This window comes from Drosophila gunungcola (assembly GCF_025200985.1).
Source record: "Drosophila gunungcola strain Sukarami chromosome 2R unlocalized genomic scaffold, Dgunungcola_SK_2 000013F, whole genome shotgun sequence".
Taxonomy (NCBI): domain Eukaryota; kingdom Metazoa; phylum Arthropoda; class Insecta; order Diptera; family Drosophilidae; genus Drosophila; species Drosophila gunungcola.
Genome location: NW_026453171.1, coordinates 1,692,365 through 1,711,441, shown reverse-complemented (window position 1 = coordinate 1,711,441; position 19,077 = coordinate 1,692,365). Strand labels below are relative to the sequence as shown.

The 19,077-nt window shown below is 34.6% G+C and overlaps 1 protein-coding gene and 1 long non-coding RNA gene across 4 annotated transcripts in view; one reads left to right on the top strand and one right to left on the bottom strand.

Annotated features, from left to right (window-relative positions):
• Nucleotides 1-10,412: 10,412 nt before the first annotated feature.
• Nucleotides 10,413-11,694, bottom strand: LOC128256263 (uncharacterized). 2 transcript variants are annotated; one of them, XR_008267712.1, is made up of 3 exons: nt 11,311-11,694; nt 10,602-10,665; nt 10,413-10,548 (listed from the first exon to the last, which is right to left on the bottom strand). It is a non-coding gene; the product is annotated as an uncharacterized LOC128256263 (long non-coding RNA). The 2 variants fall into 2 exon arrangements; XR_008267711.1 differs by lacking the exon at nt 11,311-11,694 and adding an exon at nt 10,848-10,899.
• Nucleotides 11,695-13,874: 2,180 nt separating this feature from the next.
• LOC128256036 (longitudinals lacking protein, isoforms F/I/K/T) overlaps nt 13,875-19,077 on the top strand; it is a 63,466-nt gene continuing 58,263 nt past the window's right edge. Inside the window, exon 1 of one of the 2 annotated variants that reach the window (XM_052986063.1) lies at nt 13,875-14,232. The gene's annotated coding sequence lies outside the window, so the exon portion shown is untranslated. Of the gene's footprint in view, nt 14,233-15,558; nt 15,931-19,077 lie in introns of those variants that run through there. The other variant, XM_052986062.1, reaches the window with a different exon arrangement.

The window sequence follows — 19,077 nt, the reverse complement described above, 5'->3', positions numbered from 1 at the left end:
GCGCGAAAGAGAAGTAAAGAGAAGGGAACAAGAGAGAGGAAAAAGGGGAAAACGAGAGTGAGCGCATTAGAATAGCTCTGCTGCAACAATTAATGCATATTAAGGTCAGTTTTTTTGCCCTTCTGTTCTGCTTTTCGAAAAACACCAAGTGTGGCCCACAGATGGAGCCAGCAGTCTCAAGTCAAACGTGGAAAATATTAATATTATACAGTTACATTGGCTAAGAAAACTTAAGTCTTAGAAATAAAAATATGTTACAATATTTTTATGGAATTAAATAAATATATATACATTTTTTTTTTAAGTTTAAGGATATTATTAATCTGAAATAAAACTTTTTCTTTTTTTTTTTTTGTTTTTTTTGCAACAAATGTAATAACAACATAAAAAATGTTCGTGCTTAAAGAAAGTATTTAAATATATTATCCGTTAAAAAGAATGACATATTTAGAAAAAAACTTTCGACTAAAAAAAGTTTAATTATTTATTCTGAAAAGTAAAGCTAAGCTAAAAAGAGATTTATTCTTACGGTTTCCCTTTATTTTATTTTAGGAAAATTCGAGTTATGAAAGATCGATGAAGCGCGAACATAAATAGCGCTGATTTCATAGTCGATGATCCACAAACTCGGTTCACAAAAAAAATGACAATGAGCATTAGCTGCGGCCTACTCGAAATGCCGAAAAACTTCTGTTTTTGGCATGGAAAGGCAGCAACAACAAAAACAACAGCAACCAGTTAACAAAAGCTACAATTTACAGAGCGATTGACGTCATTGGAAGGTTTATTATTTTTTTTTTTCTATGGAAAAGTTTATGTAAGTCTGTGGGCAGAAAATGTGTGTATTAGTGCGCGTGCTGGGCGACAAGTGCAATGCATTTCTTGAATGGTGCGCATGCACTGACCCCCCACCCACTTTTCATATCCCCTTGCCCACACCCCTTGAAAAAACTAAGAGAATGAGAGGGAGTCGAAAAGCTTTTATATGTGTGTGCATAGCAATTTCATGTCATAAGTGCATAAAAATTGCAAGGCCCTGAAAAGCGGTTCGCTTCACATGACAAACATTAGAATTATCAGTCGAGCTCTCTTTGCCTCTCTTTCGCTCTCCATATCGCCCTCTCTTTCACTCTCCGTATCGCCCTCTCTTTCTCGGCCTCTCCACCGCTCATTATCTAATGTTCACTTTGGAGGTTTTTGCAAAAAAAAAACAAAAAGTACAAACTATAACCTGCCCTAGAACTTTTTTTTACATACTAACTTATGCACACACGCGTAGATAAAAATTCGTATGTAAGCACAGTTGGGGCCAAGAATATAGCACATGAAAATGTAACACTAGCGCTAACATATTTATAACTGTGTCATTTCTGTTTTTTATCCGCAATTGAATGTTGTTTAGATTTAGACTAGTTTGTAAGAATTAATAAATTTGCTTAATAATAAATATGATTTATTATATTTGAAGTTATTTTTAAAGTTGATCAACATTTAATTTTAATGTAACATAATTGCTATTTCAGTTAACACATGTGCTTTTCCTCAAAACACAGTAAAAGCTAGTTAATTACCCAGTCAGTTTTTAAAAGATTTGTTAACGAAAACGCTTGTTGAATTCTATGAGTTGTTGTGCAAAGCCAATAATCATATAAAACACAATATTTTAATAAATTTTTCAAGCAAGCAAAATTAAAATAAACGTTTTCAATTTTTTTTACTTTAATGCGTTATACTAATGATTTTAGATACAAATCAATTGAACAATTATAAATCATTGATTTTAGTAAAGCACATAGTGCCAAATCAAATAAACTTCAATGTATTTAAATGGAAAACAGATGATTCGTTAAAATGTAAAAAACACAAACGATAAAAAAGTACCAAATGATTATTCAGCAACCGAAAGGTAGTAATCAAATAATACTTTATTGAGACTTCAGGTTATTTTAAGGGCTGTCTCCGGGCCTATAATAGTCACCAGAGTTGTTGGTATGTACAGGCGTTAGCTATCTCATTTTGGTTGCAGTTTTTGTTGACGTGTTTTTTGCAACGAAGCCCTTCAATGGATGCCCACACAACCACACACCTGGAAACTAACTCAAAGGTAGAGAGCTAGCCTCTAGAATTATCCACGTGCATATGTGCATACGTACATATGTATGATGTATGTACATATGTAGGTCTAAGTAGCTAGCTATAGCGACAGGTGTTGGATTTTTCTTCAAACTGCAATGCGTTGACATTTAGCTCAACAAAAGTATCTGCCTATATCTGTGATCCCCGATCGATTGATTAATAAGTAATTGATACACATAAAACTTAATGCAGATCTTTTGGAAATTATCACCAATTGGATTTATGTATAATGCTCAACAAATAAAAAAAAATATTCTGTTGGGGCACTCCCTCAAAATTGGCATATCATTTTAATATTTATTCAATACAGAGTTTATTTGAATAGGAGCTTTATAATGTATTGATATCGTGTTTATTTTTGCCTGTTATATTAACTGGTTAGAACGCGTAAACTAAAAATGCTTAAATTAAAAGACAAGAAATATTTGAATATTACGGTTGAACTTTTATTAATAGCTACAATACGTATTTTTAGGTCTTAATGGATTTCTGCATTCAACAACAATTTGATATGAAATGCTTCAATTTAAAAATAATTTTACATAAATACATTATATTTTGGTTGTGTTATATAAATCTGTTTTATTTTTCTACTTTTATTTAAATATTTAAAAATTAATTAATTAATTTAAATATTTATGATATATTCCACTATATTCTGGAATATTAATTAATAAGTTAAACAAATGCTTTTGGCAACATACATAGTTTATAACCGTATCTGCTAATTTAAATCTCTAAACCCCAAGGTCTTATTCAGGTCTATGTGTCATGAAGGTGCACCATTCCCCCTTCCATGTCACTCTTTTTACCTTGGGTATGACATAATGTTCAAGCTTAGTTGAAGAGTTGCCCAAAATTTGCACTTTAAATTTAATTGTCAGTTCAATTTAATTGCGGCAACAAATTAGCAACGCTCAAAAGTTAGTTTATGGGAAAGATGAAAGTCTCCTTTTTACCTGTGTGTACTTCACACAGCTATGACCACATTAATAGTAACAAGATATTATCAACAACTTTTTCTTCAAATAAAAACATATTTTTTGCATAAGCCCTCACTATTCGAAATATATTTTTTTAATGGTTAAAAACAAGAGACTTATAGGTATATTTTGTAAATTTTATATTTTTTATATCTAGATGATGATCCAATGATCCGTTGTTTAAATTGGGTTGAGGTAACATAACTTTATTGATATTAAACTAACAAGCATTTGTTCCGAAAACAAAATTTTTACATTCACTATGAAAAAAATAGTTTTTATTTTAAAAAAAAGGAAACTGCAGCAGTTGGCTTCTTATCTTGTTTACAACATTTTTTTTTAATATTAAACTGTAAATTCAATTTAATTTAAACTACAAATTAGCCAGTATCAAATGTTGGGCTATGAGCTAATGCTCCTTCAATTTATTTCCCTTCTTCTCTTTATTTCATTATCCTTAAAGGAAAAAGCTCGCTTGGCAACAGAAGTGGAAAGTTAAGTCAAGCCAAGGGAAAAGGTGGAAAAGAGAGGAAAAAAACAGAAGCATACTTCGTGGCGCTTTAGCCTGGGCTCTCTCTTTTGTACTCCCTCTTCGACCCCCTCCCTCTCTGGCACGATTTTGGCTCGTGTGGATCTCGTGCTCTCTGTCACTCCCCCGAAAAGAGAGGAGTGAAAGCGAGAGGGAGAGGGAGAGCACGCGCATTTATCCCTTCGATCTGGAATAAGTTTTTGTGCTTGGTTGGAATGTGGAATAACGGCAATAGTACGCCTCTCATTTAACGTTATTTTAGGGTAGTTTTATGCTCTTTGGCCCTGAAGCTCTATTTGCCTCAATCGATGTTCCCTCCTTCCCACCCTACACCTCCCCTGAAAATACCCACTTTTTGGGGTGGAAATTGTTTCGGCTTCGGGGATCATCATCATCATCATCATATTGTAACGAACCGAAATAAACTTTTTTTTGTTTAGGGTTTCACCATTTTGATGTTTCCATAGTTGTTGTTGTGGGCCGACATGACAACGTGAAATTTACTTTATTGTCTGTCCGTGTATTCCATTTCAAAGCATTACTTTTTCGCTGATGCGCCCTCGGGGCGAATCGGTGAAGCGCCCACACCCATCTCCATAAATGTACAAAAAACACTATATATGTATGTAGTAACAATACACAAACTCACATGCCCAGACGACAGTCAAACTCCCATAACCATAACTCCCTAAACCATGAACTTCCAATTAGTAACATTTACCTTAAAAGACAAGAAACACAAATAAATTGTTTCCTCATAAAAATCTCAGAGCACCGAAAATCATTTTAAATTTAGATGATTTTAACGTATGACTCAAACGTTATAAAACTAAATTTTCCCTAATTTTCGGTTAATTTCATAATAAAAAGTTTTAAAAGGTATAATATAAACATAATTCTTTTTAATACAGTCCTGAATTTACAACTTTTTGAACCTAACATTACTGATTCAAATTTAATAATAGTTACTTTTTATTCTGAGATGTAAATTTATAAACCCTAAACACCTTAGCAAATCTAGCTTATAAAACGAATTACAAAACACTTAAAATAAATGTACACTTACTTTACGGTACAATAAATCAAACAAAAACACTTCTTATGGCGGTAAAAAAGTCGTGACGATCAACATATAAAATTTTTGATATTAAATTTAGTGACGAAAAATTATTTTTATAATTTCATAAATATGTTATTGACACCAATACGATAAGAAAGCGTGATTAGCATTTGACAATACCTTTTAACGACTTATACCATTTGCCTGTAGCTTTATATATATCTGATTTCCCGCCAAACCAGCTAGTTTTTAAAAAAGTCACAGAACAAATGTTTTTTCTAACGATCTGCCCAACACATCAAAAATTATTCGAGGATCACAAAATAAACCTTTACATTTTTTTAGAACCGACAAAGGCAAACAAATTTTCATTTTTTTTCTGATCCAAGCAAATTGGGTATTTTTCGACGCGTATTTTTAAAAAGAACGCAACTAAGTTAAAAAACTAGATTATTTTATTAAATTTGGGCCAAGAAGAAAAACCTTAAACATTTTTAGTATGTCACTTTCACCGCCATTTCTTGGTCTTGGTATGCACACCATTTTCTTCTTGATAAACTCTGTGGTTATATACAGTAGTCTCCTGTGCACACGCTTTTGGTGTGCATCGTCACTACATGTACTGCCGTACACAGTGATAAGTTATACAAGTCATTTGTATAGCAATCTAGAAACTACAATTAAATATGGTTCAATACCTAAAATTTATCTGAATAATTTGTGTAAACTATATACAGATTATATAAAAAATTTAACATTTTAAAAAGGATTTTAACGAAGTTTGATCTTTAAATAAACTAATGTTTTTTCGACGATAAATAAAAGGTTTAAGTTATCGAAGCCCAACTGTATCCCCATCAAGGGATCGTCGAAAAGCTCAACATCAAAATGATTTTTAAACATTGCCTTTTTGTTTTTGCATGCAACTTTCTATGTGTGTATAAATCTTTTTTATATGTAATTAACTTTTATTCGTGGCTTTTGTTTTTTTTTTCCGTTTCTTTGTTGCCATAACAATTGCAAAAAAAAAAAAACTTGATTTTCAGCGTGTACGAAAATAAGTGCTTACGATAACTGTGTTTCATCAAAAAACCGCAGCCGCATCAGCGGCACACCACTCATAACTTGGAAACCATAATTGCGCATCTTAAAATTCTGCACGTTATTAATGGCACCAAGAAATCTGAGTTTTAATATAATTAACAGACATAAAACTTGCAAAATTAAATAGCTGTAAATTGGTTGGATACAGACTAAAGATAAAAAAATTTTGAAAATAAGTTATGCATATCTGTTGTAGATATTCTATCTTTGTTTTAAATCTTTAACAATAAGTAAAATAAGTAAAAATGTACTTTGTAGTACTCGATAAAATACATACACCGAAAAGGCTAAGGAAATCCAACTATAATTACTTACAAATTTTAACTATTGAGTAAAAAAAAATATGTTAAAGGCTTTTAAATAAATAGGCACAACGAGTCACTCAAATATAACACATCAGTATGACTCTAATCTATAATGAATATTCTATTTATTCTATGAGGAACAACAACATTTTTTTTATGCCTACGGATATTGGCTTTTCTACTACAAGCTACTAAAACAATGAAAATATTGGCTAAGAGCATGAAAATAAGAAGCTGGACCTGAAGATCGAAAAATGAAAAACTTGTTTGGCTTCTGTTTTCTGTGTTGTTTTTTTTTGGAAACGTTTTTTTTTTTTATTACTGAAGCTTCGGCAAAGTGAAAATTTGAGCCGCACCTCAAGTCAGTTAAAACCCTTGCCAAAATGGGGTTTTAACCTACACTTTTATTACTAAGGAAAATGAGGAAAGGGTTTGGTTCTGTATTTTATTTTATGTGATTGAAACAAAAACATTAACTTAAAAAAAGCATTTAAACCTGTTTATGTGTAGGAAGGAAAAGTTATTATAAATAGAAACTCTCAACGATTTTAAATAACTATTTAAAGGATTCCTTTTCTTTACAATACATTGTGTTTTGTAAAGATGTTTTATAAACTTTTAAGTTAATGTTAATGTTTAAGAAAAGTCTCCACAAGGGTTAAGAACTTTTTACCGAAGTATTGTGGAATTTAGCCAAGTTAAAACGCAGATATGAGTCACTGATTGAGTGCATGAGTATGTTCAAAGCTCTTGTGGTTGGGGTTTTACCTTGTTTTCCCATCTTTTCTCCGTCTTCTCTTTTCTTGGGCTTCCAATTCGCCAGAATGGCGAACACAGCTGTTCCATAAAAATTCCTTTTTCGTGTTTAATTTTAGCCACAGAAATTGCACGGGGAAAACAAAAAGTGCAAGAACAAAAAATGTTTATTTTCGTGTTGTGCTCGAAACTCATTTACATGCTTAAAACACAAACTCACACATTGGCAAAACCAGCAAAAGAGCGAAGAAGCCGACGAAGAAAATGCGAAAAGGAAGCGAACAAAATGCGTGGGACGCCAACTCTACACCCCGGGCCACAAAAAGATGGATAACCTTGAAAGAGTCGTGGTGCCGAGCTGGCCAACAAATGGCGTCAGCGTGGGGTATATCATCATACCGCAAATGGAAATTTTTTCGGAGTAAAGTAGCTAACAAAATGTCTTAAGATCCCATTTTTATCATCAATTTTCGGTCGCTATATCTGGTTACAATAATACAAATAAAGATAAATATATTTAAAATCTTCTGAACGGTGATTGAAGCTTTATTTAAATGAGAGCACCCATAGTCTACAAAGGTCTACCGTAAATCGACGTTGAGAAAATGTATTTATAATGGCTTTTAATTAACCTGTTATCTCGTCTTAATAAAGATTTTTTGTATCTAGAAATATTTTTATAAAGCTATCTCAAGTTACCATAATCATTTCATTAAATTCATAATTTTTGCGGTTTAGTATTTCATTTGGGTATCTCCGAATCGATCAGTTTTTGGGATCAGAGTCGCATTGTTTGCCCTATCGCAGACTGTTTGTGCCACACACCCCTGATAAAATTCACATGCGAATGCAAATTGCAAATGCAAAGCTAGAGGGGGCAACATGGCCACAATTTGTGTAGTACCTATGTATGTAGAACCCACAAGACCATTTAGAAGACCCATGTATGCATCCATGCCCGTCTGTCCATCGAGAACCGAGAAACCGAGCATTTATAGCCCAGAAGAGCAGATGTGCGGCGTTGTGGCTCCCGCTACACCGATTCCTATTCCTATTCCGATCCGATTCCGATTCCGATCCCAACCCCCCCTTGAGGGTACCTTGAATTTTCCCATTTTATGCGCCCCTACCCATTGTGTTTGTGTTCCTCCATTAATCTGTTTTTCGTTTGTGTACGAGTATATGTATGTATGTATGTGGCACATGCATTTGTTTTTTTGTTTTTTGTTTTTTGCATGCTCATGTTCATTTCCTTTTGTCAATTGAATTTAATGGAGTTGAGTGGCGACCCGTTTCGTGTCGGTATGGGTGAGAGTATCTGTGAGTGTTCGTGTGGCCAAGGGTGGAACAAAAATTGATCGATCAAGTTGATCAGGGAAGCGTGCAACGATCGTGTGCATAATGTATGTATAGTTAGGGGTGGTTTTCCAGATCCTGATCGGCAGCTGTTGTAATTTTGTTTTTCGTTAGTTGGGGAGGGCGGGAAAATCGCCGAGTGCAACCCTTGGGGAACTGGATCCTACAGCTGGACCCAATGCACCCGGTTTCCACACTAAGAAAACAAACTGGGAGTTCTGAAACCAATTTAAATTTTTATGCACATGTGTTTTCCTTTCACAGCCATTGAACATATAATTTGGAAACATTTTAGAGACCATTCGAATAAAAATAAAAATTAACACCTTAACACTTTTTAATAAAAAAAAAACCGTAACCAACATTAAATGAGTATTGACCAAATATAGAGGTTAAAAGACTTGATAGCTATTGAAAGAATGTTTTCATAAAAAACCAATTAAATAAAACGATTCGAAGCGCTAAATTTCGACCTTTGCTTGTATATTTCCCCTATTTCAAAAGTGTTTCTATTAACTAAAAAATACGTAACAAAAGTTGTAATTTTGTTGTTTATTGTTTTATGACACCTTTAACTGTATTTTTAACAGTATTATCATAAACATAAAAATGAAGATATAAAAACGGAGCGATAAGATATGCACAGTAAAAAAGTAATTCACTGCCCCATGGAACTAATTGTTGTAGCTACAGTTATTTATTAATTTGGGAAAAGTTGAGTGCTTATTGTTGATATTTTTCCACGCTGCAAGATAAACATTTTAATCCTACGCATTAGTCGCCGTTGTATCATTTTTTTAGGTTTCAAGGACACATTTATTTTCCAGTATAAAGGGGTTGAATGCAACTCCTTTTTTTTTTTGCCAAGTGCCAGGACCAAGAGTCCCCTGTGAGATCGCAGCTGACGTTCGGTTCCGTTTTTGCAACGCAATAAAAAGGGGGGACGGAATGGGACCACCAACCCCTGGCGGCAGGATCTCGGTGCGTTCGAGTTTCCACCCCAATTGGAAGGGACAGTGCCACCCTCGCACCCTCCGAGTTCCAAACCGGCCTACGATGCTACCACCCGCCGACCGTCTGCTCGTGATCTGACTGTCGCTCCCCCGTTTTCGGGTTTTAGGGGTTGGTTTTTGGTCCTTGACAGCGGCAGCAGACAAAAAAAGCTCTTTGCTCTGAGACACCGAGGCAACAACCCCCCAGCGGAAAAAGCGAAAAGGGAAGGCAACATCCGGCCATCCGACGGCAGGGATGGAGGGTTTAGGGTTGCAACTGTGGTCAGAGGGGATCATGCTTGGCTGCCGCTCAATTTCTGAGCACTGTAATGCCTGTCGTTGCCAGACACCCGACCATACGACCATCCGACCACCCGACCACCCTCCCATCGAAACTCCTTCACCCCCCAGGGCATCCTCCCACCCCTCACAAATGCGTCCTTGGTGCCACGGCTCGGGGGGTATTAGTGTTTTTCCCAGGACTTGGCTATTTTCGGGCCTATAATAGGTACATATAGCGAATTTTTGGATTTGCCAACGACGTTTGTCCAAATATTACTGACAACGCCTGACAACACTATAGTACTCATAAAAAAGGGAAAGTACAGAATTTTTTAAGTATAAAATATAGCCAGTCTTATATTATTAGATTCTTTTCAAAATACAACAGCTAAATATGTCAAAACATTTTTTTCCTTCACTTATCGATCGATTATACAATGTAGTAAATGAACACGAATTGTAAAATTAATTTAAAACAAATTGTAAGAAATGGATAAAAATAAAAATATTAGTGTAATATATATTTCCTGAAAACAATCCATTATTTCAAGCCATCGAATACCAAACTAGAGTATTTTAGGAAATGTAAGATAACCTTGCAACACCTTAATCTTATCTCTAGGTCATGTTTTTCTGAAAAAAAAAATTCTTCGATTTAGTAGAAATAGTTTACTGTTTCTTTAGATCAACATGTTTATTGGCAACAAAAAAATGGATTGTAAATTTTAACCCACAATAGTGCTCTAAACCCAATCAGACTCATATGATTGTATGGAACTTATACAACAATTTTTTTTTTTTTGACGAACTCAAAAAAATAGGTTTACCAAGCTTCAGTTACATATTTCTCAACATAATTCGCTGTACTTATCAACAGCATCAGTTCGCACTATATCGGCATAGCTTTCATAAGAACATCAGTTGTCCAGAGGTATTAAAAGCTCAGTTTTCGTTTCCCTCCGGTACTCTAAATGCGTTTTTGTGTAGGGTTGGAAAATCGATAATCTTGGGCGGATCGGGAATGAAAATGTGCGCAGTTGGCAATCTGATAAAGATGATGATGTTAATATGTATTTTTAAGGGGGGAGGTTGGCCGACCATGGCTTCCTTTCACTCGGATTAACTCGCTATTGTAACCAATTCTCTATCTCTCACTCGTTCGCTGTGACCCAAAAAGTAATGAGCAAAAGAAGAAAAGAATTTAAATTTGCAGGCGAAAGAAAACCAGAAAGTTCCATTAACAACAAATATTTTTGGCAGCCGCAGACTCAATTTTAATGTTCTCTTCATTTTTTTTTTTTTTTTGGGAGCGGGAAGCTGTTTGGGGTTTTGGGAAGTTTTTACCGAGCGGGAATTTTTGAAAAGCACACGCCATCCATCACTCAACACTGAAAACAATGTCATCAAAAAAGTACATATGTATACATATTTAATTAGTTATTAAAACTTTGTATTTTGAAAAGCAATCTGTTTTAATCTATTTAATTTTTTGTATTAGCTACGGGTATGTGTATATGTATGTACATAAATTTCGGCTTACCGAAATTATCAAAATTGTTTAAATGAAAGGAACATTCAAAACATAGAAAATCTTATCTTTCATTGTTTTCTCTGTGCGGTAATCGCTCGAAAGAGAGTAAATGAGAGCGATATAGAAAGAGATACATAATGCTAATTCTGTTTCGAGTTCGAAATTAAAACGAAGCTAAGCTCAAAAATGGGAATTCGAATTGGAATTGAAATTGAAAAGAGCGGCGCGAAATCATAATGGAAATCAAAAATAGCAACCAAACACACATGCACTTACACTGATAAACAACGAAGTGTGTTGAAAGAAAAGCCATAAAAATGTGTTCGACGAAAATTGTTGAGCAAAAGAAACGGCGGAAAAAATTCAATTACATATTGGCTTTTGTTTATTTGTTGGCGCGGCTTTGAAATGGATTGGAATTTTGGTGTGTTGTGTGAAATCACGGACTCCAACTTTTATTTCTGTTTTTTTTTCGAGCGGGGTGCGGCATAAATTTTCACTTTGCCAGTGGAATAACAACAACAAGCGAGCGGCGTAGAAGTGTTGCCAAAAATACAAAAACACACACACACTCTGGAATTTCGAATGCCAAAACGAGTTTTGATACTCTGGTTCCTCTGCTTCTTCTTGCTCTCGGCGAATATTTTCTTCGTCATTCAATGGCTAAAAAAAGGTAGAAAATAAGCAAAAAGCGTTGAAAAAATTTCCAACTTTTATTGTTAATTTCTTTGAGCGCAGCTTTTTTAAGCTGCTGCGCGGGCGTCGACGTCGGTAGAGAAGCACTTTAAGAAAATAATTTATCTTGATCTTGTGTTTTTTTTAACTGTTTAAGTTTAAATTTATTTTTTTGTTTTAAATTTAAAATATTTATTTATAATTATCAATTTTTGCATTGGTGTTTTGCTTTTTTTTATATTTTTTTCAATAAGATGTCAAATAATTTGAAATATCATAATATTTATTTAACTCTTTCGTTAATACAGACCCTTTACACAAACAAAATACAATTTTTTTAAATATAACATTTTTAGAGATCGATTCAATGAAATGTTTTATTAAATGTTAATTTTAAAGTAAACAAAACGATGTTAAAAATAAATTTTATGTTATGTTAATGGTTATTATGTTTTAAAAAATAATAATCGTACATTTATGTTAGAGATTTTATATATAATATATATGTATGTATATATATGTATGTATGTTTTCATCAACATTAAATGAAGTGAATGTATGTACGTATTTTAATTTTCTAATTCATAATTAATACTATATGTGGATGTATGTATCTATGTGTGTATGTATGTATGTATGTATGTACATATCTTTTTCCTTATTCTTATATCTAGAAATATTAGATTTCTTACCGTGCATAAGCATCATTTTTGTTCTTGTTTTTTGAGCCAACATTTGCTCAAATCAAGTAATCATTTATTTTTAAGCATCAAAATCAAGTTTTGGCAATTGCTAATGCAAGACGTAAAAAAATGGGAAAAGATTTATACGAATGTACGCCTGTGTAAAGGTATGCTTGTACATTGACGATTTTATTAGAAAGTAGCAATTGGCAAAAACAAACGATATGTATGCAAAATGGCGAAATGCAAAAAAAAAAGTGGAACCATAAATTGAAAGTTTAATCTTTCCTGACACCTTTCTACTTCCCCAGCCGGGAATTTTAATTGCCTCGCTAAAAATAATGACAGGTGCCTGGTGAACTATGTTCTTCGGCGTTAATAACATTTATTTTGATTGTAGTAATATTACCTATGCATATTAGCTGTTAATTTATTGAGTTTTTGATGTTCTGTATGGATGATGAGATCATTTTATTTTAGTAATCTTCTAAAAAGCATTAAGAAAGAAATTTACTTGTAAAAAATGACATGGACAAATATGATGTATGTATATTTGTATGTATGTTCACATGTACAGGTATTTTAAAAGCTAACATACATATATGGTGTTTAAACAAGTATTGTAAATTTAATAGATCCTTATTAAAAATGCTGGCTTAAATGGTTTAAAGGGATTATTATTTTGTCGTAAAATATTATTTAATCGGTCATTTTAAATTTTTTTTCTTTAACTGGAAAGCTTTATCCATGCGAAGGATATCTATTCAGGTGTTTAAGTACATACCTCTATACTTAAGATGGCACAAAAATCTGCAGTGCCTTTTCTTAAGTTTGTATCTTTCAATCAACCTAAATATTCTATTTAACGATTTTAAAATTTAAATTTGAATAACTGTTTTGAAAACCCAGGGTCACAGAAATCCTTACCAACCAAATTCGGTTGGAATTGAAGTATGTATGTATATGTATGCACATTGTACACACATACATCTACATGTATGTATACTTACATTTTACATATTTAAATTCATACCATTTTCAACTGGATTTGGTTGAAAGATATTTATGTGACATACATACATTCTGTACATACTTTTTACCATATTTATTGCGATCATCGGAGCTTTTTACGGAGAACTTCATATACATTACATACATACATATGTATTTTCGTATGTGCCAACCAGAAAAAACATTTTCTTTGCCTTTTCATTTAGCTCGACTTCCTTTTGCCACCCACAACCCCTTCTTCTTTATTTCCTCCCGCTTTTCAAGCAGACAATTGCAAAAAGCAATCAACTGTATCGTCTCCTATCACCTTCTCCCTCGCACTCGCTCGTTCTAGCGCACGAACGATCTTCGGATTTTCGAATGCAGCAGAAAGAACAACAAAAAGCAGAAACTTCGTGCCCACACGCATACACACAGGCAAGCCTTTTTCATTTTCGACTTTTGTTCGAACTTTTTTGCACCGATTTTTTTTAATAGCAAACGGCAACTCAGGAATAAATCGTCGTCGCTCCGCACGTTAAATTTTCGTTATTTCCCACCCACACAGAAAACCATATTTGTTGGTAATTTGAAAAGCTGCTCGCATTGCATTACATAAATCCAAGTGGAGTATCGAAAAGCAGAAACACCAAACCGAGTGATGTGAAATATGTACATTTCTGTGTCGAGTGCAATGCTTAAAAATTATTAATTATAATTAAAGTTCGGAACAGAGAATAATACGTTGGTGTTTGTGCGTGCTTGTCGTCTCTCCTTCGCGAGAGAGACCGAGACGGAAGGAGAGAGATAACGTGACCGAGTTGCAATGAAAACTCCAATGAAAATTCAGGTGAGCGATTGTCAAAACAACTTGAGTTATACGACGAATATATTTTTGTACATTTGCGTGTAGATTATGTAGCCCCCAAGTAATTTATAGAATTTATGTTCGGCCAGAGGAGACACTCCTCGGATCAATTAGTATTGGCTAGATGAATTTCGCACTGGAATGTTAATTTTCCAGCCCCAGTCGAAAACCGTTAAAAATTAAGGTACATAAAAGGTACACATAATTTTTACACAAAATTAGAGAGAAAACGCGAGGCGATGAAGTCATGCTGGAAGCCAAAAATAAATCAACGTCGATCATAAAAGCGTTTTGGAGAGTGCACAAAATATAATTTGCGCTTTTTAGTAGGAAATGCATTGCACACAAAACTATCATCTGTCCCCCTCGCACACGCACGCACACAAATGCTTTAAAAGAGAGAGAAGGGGGAGAGCCAAAGAGAGAGCTTGCTCGACAACGGTAATTTTTACCATTTCGAACATTATGGCTTCGTTTTGCCTGTGAAAAAAAGCAGAAAAAAAAATCAAGCAATAAAAACTAAAGCAACAACAAATCTCGCCCCTTGGTGGGTAACAAAAACAATAACAACTGCGAATGATATTTTCGAACTCCGCCGCATAGAACCAGAGTTTCCAGCCTTTTCTGTGGACGATAGAAACATTTCCTAAATGGGATTCAAGGAAAAAAAAAGGAATTCATAAACTTACTTTTTTGTTTTTGGGAAATGTAAGGTTAAATTTCAATCGAATATAAAAATGGGTTAATGGATTCTTTAAGAAGTGGTATTGATCTTATTATTATTATTATTATTCCAGTGTCGAAAATTTTCATTTTGAAATGAATTACGAATGCAAAATTGGACGGAGTGGAAACAAAATAACCCAAACATGTGAGCATCGATTACAACTTCGCTGACTATAAACAACAAATGAAATCCATTACACTGGACAGACCCCAAATAAAATTTCGACGCTGGGTTATTTTGTTTGTCATATTTTAGCTTAACAGCAAATTAATTTATTAATTAATTACACATCCGCCAATTATTTTATTTTTGTTGGTACTTTTCTCCTGTTTTCGTCGATCTTTATCTGGGAGAGTTGACAACTCTAGCTGGCAACTCTGAGCGGCAAGCATACAAAAAAAGCCAAAGGAAGAGGGAAAAAAGAGGCAGCACGAGGGGAGACAAACAGACGACGTCAACTCATTTTTCGAACTCGAACTCGCACTCTCTTCGGGTTTCGAACTCTGCGCTCGGCTACCCGACAGTGACAATTCGGCTCCGCTCTCTCTTCGGCGATTCTACTTTGGGCAGTTTTCGTGGCCAGCGGAAAAACTCCGTCAATTTCAAATTCACCGTTTCGCCGTTCGGACGTTTTGCCCGTTGGAAACGTTGCGGGCGTAGTTTTTCTTCAGGCTCCGCGTCCGCAATTTTCAGTGTGGTGCGTTGTTGCTGCTGCCTACTCTTTTTCTTTCTGCTCTCCACGGCAGCGGGAAAGGAAAATACAAAACATACACTTGCAAACAGGGCCCCACATACAGTAAAAATAAATTCAACTTTATTGCTTTTCCCCGTCGCGTTATCGTGTGTGTGTATATATATATATTTATATATATATGGTTTTGGAAAAGCAACGCCAAAATTTGATATGTGCAAAGTTTTATTGACGACTACGTGCTGCCTGTGATTCTATTTCGGTGTGTATAAAAAATTGATAAATAATATTGTTAAAACCTATATATTATATTTAATTAATACTAAAAACTTGCATTTGAACTGTACTTGCTCGTGCTGGTGTGTGTGATTTTGCATATCGAATCGATATTTCCAGTGGTGTTTCTATCGATTTTTCCCTATGCTCACAGAGGAGAGAAAGCTTTTCACCAGAAAGGGGAAAGAGAGAGAGGGAGAGCTTTCCCACCGAATGCAACGCTAAAGTAAAATGACGGGCGATTTTCATTAATTTTCACACACGCACACTCTGAAAACTGGCTCACTTTCCATGCAAATGAGGTCAAGTGTTGCAGTGGAAAACGTTTCTATAGATGTGTGTCGCCCAGTTACATAAGCTTTTGTTAAAAATGGAGGGAAGCAAAAACTAATTAAAAGCTAAAGCTTGGTAAAAAATGTAGCTAGTAAACAATGCGCTTTAGAAGAGTAACAGAAAATTAAATGCTGGCTTGGAACTCCTAGAGTAAAGCACGTTTTTCAATTCGATAGATTCCAAAAGTCTCGTTGGCCGCCATCTTGGTTTTCCCCAACACATAAAATATTTTGTTCTCTCGCTCTTTTGGCTCCCCTTCCTTTCTCTCCCGCTCTTTCTGCCTTACTCCCTCTTTCGTTTTTATGTTTGTTCACGACAAAAAAAAACAGCCAACAAAAACAAGCGTGAAATTTTCTCTCTGCACTTTTCACACACACTTGGAAATATGGGAGAGACAGAGGGAGATAAAGAGAGCAGTCGCCACATATTTTTGTTTCCACTTTGTGCTACACTTTTGCTACGCCGATTTTGTTGTTTTCTTTTCGACACGTTTACATTTCCATTTTTCATATTTTCGTGTCGTCTAATCTTTTCATGGGATTTCTGCGACGTTGCTGAATTTCACCTGCAAAAGTTTCATTTGTTTACATTTTACGCACATGTGCAGAATAATAACAATTATAAATGAGATATAAAAAAGCTTTTGCGCAACAAGTGTAGGAAATCAGCAACTGTATTTTTTTCTTTGGCTTCTTGCCTTAATTCTTTGTTTACCACTTACATATGCTACTTTCAAGTCATCAGATTTTTTGAATCACCAATGACCTTGCAACGAATTTCTGACCTAATGTCGCACTTTTATTTTCTCTTTTTTCTGCCATTCCCATGTTCTTGTTATTACAGTAAACAGAAAATGTAGAAAAAAAAAATTGAAGGAAAATAATGAGCAGCCGTTATCGCAGACTGCTCTTTGGCCGACTTTTATTTTTGTTAGTTTTTATGTACTTATTCGCTTTGGCCATTAGCAAAAAAGTTCATTGAACTTTTGTGCGTTTTATTTCGCTGTCTATTGTTGATTATTTTCGGTGGCTTAGTTTTTTCACTTTCTCTCGAATTGACGGGCAGTTAATAAGTTTTAGGCAGATTTAACCAATGGTATGCTTAAAAAATCCGTTCAGAAAAAGGTCTTTTCAGATGTACATTCATTATTTTATTTATAAAATTTTAATTTTTCACAAAAAAATAAAATAAATTCATCACACTAAATCCACAACACAACGTACTTTGGTTAAATTCTCAAGAAAGTAAATCACTCAAAAGTTTTCGAGCATTTAAAACTCGACTTACTTTACGATCGTTTGCTTCTATAAATGGCAACCGAATAAATAACCTTTAAAAAAGGCGGAAAAACTCACAAACAACATTCTTAAAAACTATACAAAAATCAAATAAACGACATCATCAGCGGGGCGGCAAATCTCCATGGACCCCAAGACAGATATAGATAACCTCACCAAAACCCAAAGCAGCGACTTCCTCCGCACCCACACTACTACAAGTATAACACCCGCAGTCTCATATACATTTACAGATACAGATACATTCGCACATAACAAGCCCTTAACATTCACTTTAAATAGCTTTTCGAGAAAACAAGTTTTGTGGTTGACTTTTTTTTAATATACATTTTCGCTGCTTTAATGGCAAAACGACATTTTCTGCGGCCGAACAGAGCCGAGCGAAGCGGAAAAGGAAAGAAGCATGGAAATGGAAAACGATATGTTCAATACACTTTAATACAACACTTCTAGATTCCAAGTTTCATGATCGATATTATGATTAATGGCTCATTTTCCGACAGATGCTTAGAATATTCAATTATTTAATTGCAATGCATAAGTTGAGTAAGTAAAAAAAGCTTCATGTGTTTTATTTTTCTTATATGGAAATTAAAGCCATGCTAAATTACCAAAGACTAGTTTTTGATGACTGTTGCACCACGACTTGGGAAATAACGTGTCTTCTTTCTAGGAAAAAATAATATGAACGATATTTTGGGTAATTTACCCGGACGATCCAATGTTGACTCAGATTGTTGGCTTATTTTCACCTGATCTCGTCGTACACTTGATCAGCTTTTCTCAATCATCTGTTGTAGCCTGGTTGCTACATGTGTAAAGAAAAAATCAACGGGTAGAGAGGGTGTAAAAATAAATAAATAAGCGACAGACGCCTACGTGGGTTTTCGAAGGTATTTTTCCCCTCTTGTTTTTTTGGGCTTCAATCCGAGCGAGTTGTTCGATGTGCTCGTGTGTTGCTATTCAGCAACATTTTCAGCTGCCAGAAATTAAATTATTGAAAGTCAGTGCGAGAGTCGTCGAGTTTATTTTTACGTCGTAAATATACAAATTTTATGTCTCGCAAAGACGCGCATACACACTCATGCGTTCGAACAGAAAAAGATTCCACTTTATGCAAATCTTGTGGGGGAAGTTTTGTGTTTTGTTCTTGGCCTCCACACTCTTTTTTCTCTTTCTCTCTTATTTTTAAGTTATTTCCATTTTAAATTTGTTTTTCTGGCCAAGTGTGTATGTGTGTGTGTGTGTCATGGCGATTTTTCTGGCTGCGATGTGAAATGAAATGAGTTTCTTAAACTGGTTTTTCTGCCAGCGATCGGATCGGATCTCGGATCTCTAAACCAACAAACAACTCGACTTGCCAACCGAGAACGGCGACGACCACCCGCTCCTTCGTTTCATTTTCGAAATGGCACAGTTCTTGTATATTCTGCGGAACCGGTTTTTCTTTTGACTTTTGCACAGAACAGCCAGTAAAAAACACACACACTCAGAATTCTGAA